The sequence below is a fragment of the Clupea harengus genome, chromosome 17 (assembly GCF_900700415.2).
Source record: "Clupea harengus chromosome 17, Ch_v2.0.2, whole genome shotgun sequence".
NCBI lineage: Eukaryota > Metazoa > Chordata > Actinopteri > Clupeiformes > Clupeidae > Clupea > Clupea harengus.
This window is the reverse complement of record NC_045168.1, coordinates 15,898,347-15,903,346: the sequence shown is the minus strand read 5'-3', so window position 1 is coordinate 15,903,346 and position 5,000 is coordinate 15,898,347. Positions and strand designations below refer to the sequence as shown.

At 46.1% G+C, this 5,000-nt stretch overlaps 1 protein-coding gene across 1 annotated transcript in view; it reads right to left on the bottom strand.

The window, feature by feature from the left end:
• The window catches only part of grik4 (glutamate receptor, ionotropic, kainate 4), a 341,378-nt gene that overhangs the window by 57,585 nt on the left and 278,793 nt on the right, over nucleotides 1–5,000 (bottom strand). The window lies entirely within an intron of this gene.

Here is a 5,000-nt window from a genome sequence, read left to right as displayed (position 1 = left end):
AGAGAGCACTTGACGTGCGGGTGAAGCCGTTGTGGAAACGCTTGCTAAAGCGCATCCGGAAGGGGGAAGGCTAGCCCCAAGCCGGGAAGGACCTGGACGGAGGAACTTTAAGCTGCAACTACAGTGGGTAGGATGTAAGTGAGGAGCAACTTTATGAAGCCTATGTTTTTGCCTTTGAAGAACTTTTATGTTTGCTTCCTGAAAGACTTTGTGTTTGGTGAATAAACCTGATCCTCGTTTGAAAGCACTTTTGCCCGCTCTGTCCTGTTAATTACGCACTGCCCTACACCCAGCTCAGTGGTAAAGCCTCTCATGATACCACAACACAACACACACACACACACACACACACACACACACACACACACACACACACATAACACAGCGATGCATAGAAGCACACGGGTTCTCAGTCCTAAAGACACGTATGCAAAATATCCTTCGCTGCTATCTTCAGAAACAGGAACAGTGATTTCAAGCATCGCTAGTCATCTCCATGTCAACACACAGACACACAAGTGAGCAAAGATACTCTGACGAGCTAGCTACACAACATATGTGTGTAAAAGGGGTAGTGAAGTGTGTGTGTGTGTGTGTGTGTATGGTAGCACAGTCAGTGACTAACACGTTCATCGTCCATAGCCTCACTGACCTAGTGGTTCCACTCGCTATGACCTGCTGTGTGTGTGTGTGTGTGTGTGTGTGTATATGGTAGCACAGGCTCTTCGTCCATAGCCTCACTGATCAAGTGGTTCCACTCTCACTGACCTGCTGTGTGTGTGTGTGTGTGTGTGTGTGTGTGTGTGTATGGTAGAACAGTCAGTGACTAACACGCTCTTCGTCCATAGCCTCACTGACCTAGTGGTTCCACTCTCACTGACCTGCTGAGGGGACTGAAGCATATTGCCATGTGCTCGTGTGAGCTCATGTGTACCACACACACACACACACACACACACACACACATGTGTGTATGCATATGTGTGTACTGCACAAACGTCTGAACATGAGGGAACAAGAGGGAGGGAACACACACACGCATACACACACACACACACATACACATGAACAAATACACGTATACACACAAACAACACACACACACACACACATACACACACACACAAATGCAAACATACGCGTACAAACGTACACGAACCGCTACCCCTGTGGAGAGATAAATTAGGCCGTAGTTGGTAGGAGCAAAAAAGACTGCAGGGCTCTTCCGACCAAAATAACCACAGAGTGAATTCAGGTTCCATTGAATAAGTCGTCAGTCACTGATAACACAGCTTCTGATTGGCACTGCTGCATTCTACAGTTGCTCAGGGGGAGGAGCAACAGAGGTCACTCAGGCTAATCTGACTGTGGTGATTTTGGTTAGATATAAGATTTTTCTTCAAATTAATCTTTTGAATTAGTCCACAAGTCTTAAATTAAAGATGGAATCAGAATAGTAAATTGTAAGTTTTGCAATCTTTCCCAGGAATTGCCATCTTTTTTTCCATGGTGCAAAGAAAACACATTTACAAAATAATCAGAATGTGTGTTTACCTTGATATCAGCTATCAATTCTACGATGGAGCAGACTGTGGAACATTTCAGTTTGATGGAATTTGATGGAATATTCCGGTTGGTGTGGTCCTCTGTGATTGAGGTGGTTAGAAGATGCAACTAGATTTCAATCAGGAGGTTGGTTAGATCTGTGTAGTCCCCATAGTGTCCTCCTCTAAACATCAGACTAAGAGCTTTCTATCATACACACACACACACACACACACACACACACACACACACACACACACACACACACGTATGCATTTGAGCACACACACACACAAACACACACACACACACACACACACACACACACACACAGAGACATAAGTGTGGTTCGTCTTAAAAGGCTAATTTTGCTGAGAAAGTGCTCTTGACGATGCAGTTAAGGGTCTATGTCTCTCCACAACAGAACACACACTAGTCAGCAGTGCCACATATCTACACATTTAAGGCTTCTCACGCTTTGGCTATTTTCCTGTTAGTCACACTACGATACCTTAAAATGGGGAAAAAGTCATCATGTCGAGGGAGAGTATTGCCTTTCTATGTCTTTTAAAGCTGTTGCCATTTGAAATGCAAATCAATAAGCTGGAAGTGTTTTTTATTTTCTCTCATTTGAAGTGCAATATAACAGGGGGTAATGTGCTGTCACTCATGGTGCTCATAGCCTCCCCTTCATCTCTGAGTCTCGTCTCGTGAGACTAAACATAGCCTCCCCTTCATCTCATCTATGAGTCTCAGTGAGACTAGAACATAGCCTCCCCTTCATCTCATCTCTGAGTCTCGTCTCGTGAGACTAAACATAGCCTCCCCTTCATCTCTGAGTCTCGTCTCGTGAGACTACAACATAGCCTCCCTGTAGCGAAGGGAGAGCGTAGTCACCCCACCAGGACTTTCTCTTGAACCCGGGTCTACAGGGTGCCAAACATGCACTCGGACCGCAATGCCAAAGAGCCAGGCTCGTTGGTATGGCAGTCAGAGCACATACTCATGTGTAGTGACGGCAGTCCGTCACACTCCCCTTCATCTCTGAGTCTCTGTGAGACTAAACATAGCCTCCCCTTCATCTCTGAGTCTACGGAGACTAGAAAGGGTTTGTTTCTCCATTGATCTGCATTCCCTGTTTATATGTTAGCCATCAGGGAGGGGCCTGTTGTGCCAGTCATGGTTTTGTCCCTCTCTCTCTCTCACACACACACACACACACACACACACACACACACACACACACACACACACACACACACACACACACACACACACACACACACACACACACACACACATGTTCCCATCTTCAGATTCCACCCTCTATCACTGACAAACTCAGATTAACCAGTGAGGAGGTTCTGTAATGAGACACTTTGAGACACAGTGCAGATGGGACACTTTGAGACACAGTGCAGATGGGACACTTTGAGACACAGTGTAGATGGGACACTTTGAGACACAGTGCAGATGGGACACTTTGAGACACAGTGCAGATGGGACACAGAGACACAGTGGAGATGAGACACTTTGAGACACTTTGAGACACAGTGCGGATGGGACACTTTGCGGATAACGTCTCCTCTGTGAGGACGGCATCAGGAGGGAGTGTCTAAACTCCTCTCTCTGTGAGGACAGCATCAGGACGGAGTGTGTAAACTTCTCTCTGTGAGGACGGCATCAGGACGGAGTGTGTAAACTTCTCTCTGTGAGGACGGCATCAGGACGGAGTGTGTAAACTCCTCTCTCTGTGAGGACAGCATCAGGACGGAGTGTGTAAACTTCTCTCTGTGAGGACGGCATCAGGACGGAGTGTGTAAACTTCTCTCTGTGAGGACGGCATGAGGACGGAGTGTCTAAACTCCTCTCTCTGTGAGGACAGCATCAGGACGGAGTGTGTAAACTTCTCTCTCTGTGAGTAGAGTGTCAGATGGCAGCACATAAACTTCTCTCTGTGAGAGGAAGGTCAGGACTTATTCCTCCCTGCTGCCTCGCTGTGAGAACAGTTCTGGGAACTCAGCATCACTCAGAGGCAGAACAGTGCAGAACTCAGCATCACTCAGAGGCAGAACAGTGCAGAACTCAGCATCACTCAGAGGCAGAACAGTGCAGAACTCAGCATCACTCAGAGGCAGAACAGTGCAGAACTCAGCATCACTCAGAGGCACAACAGTGCTGGGAACTCAGCATCACTCAGAGGCACAACAGTGCTGGGAACTCAGCATCACTCAGAGGCACAACAGTGAAGAACTCAGCATCACTCAGAGGCAGAGGCAGAGGCACTGACACGTTAGCGCCCGCTTTTAGGCACAAGTTCAGAAGCTCACTCAGGTTCACAGTCAAAACAAGATCACTGGCGATGGAAAGATGCAATATTTTGACAGACAAATGAAACTATATGCTTGAAATGAAACAGATTATTATGATTTTTGCAGAAAATGTATTCAGTTTGCAGAAATACAAAACTAGTAATACAGCATTTGCATTGAAATGTGCGTGAATGAAGGAAAAATGTAGATGCAGTTGTCACTGAAGACATTTTCTCACTTTTACTGCTGTATGTGTAAGTCAAGACAAGTCCAATAAGACAATGAGACAAAGTGACCCAAAAAAGCAACTATAACAAAGCTCTGGTACCTGGCAGAAACTTAAACCCTAAAACCCAGCATATTCCACAAATATACAAGGCAAGCAGTTGTCATGACACCAAGAGCAAACTTTTTCGATCTGTTGGTTTGTCACAATACCACTTTTGAGTGAAGTAAATAAATTACCCTGTGAGATAGACAGTGTCAGTGGGACATTGGTCACACAGGACTACCACTAGAAGTGTCCTGCAGCCCTAAAAAAACCTTTTGTGTCAGTCGGCAGTCCCATGATTGAATGATTCTGTTCAGTTGCAGGTGCAGCAGATTACGGTTGAAGGTGGTGACACGCATTGATTACACAATCAGCCACAGGGTTAGTACATTCAACGTAAAATGAAAACTCCTGCCACAAACACACACAGACACACACACACACACACACACACACACACACACACATGCACACACACAGTGTTCGAGCAGTGCCTGCCAGTACTGCCATGCACCGCAGTCACTTGACATCAGGAGAGGAGAAAGGAAGAAAAGAATAGAGAGGAGAGGGGAAAAGAAGAAGAGAAGAGAGAGGAGAGGGGAAAAAAGGAGAGAATAGAGAAGAGAGGGGAAAAGAAGAGAAGATGAGAGCAGGAAGAAGAATAGAAAAAGAGATGAGAGGGGAGGATGAGAGAGAAGACAAGAAGAGAGGAGAGAAAGAGGAGACCACTGCAAATGAGAACAGGTGTGCAGAGAAGATACAAGAGAGGAGAGGAGTGAAGTGGGGAAGACAGATAATGACCACAGAGGAAAAGAGAAGAGAGGAGAGTAGAGGAGAGGAGAAAAGACAGGAGAGAGGACATGAGAGAAGAG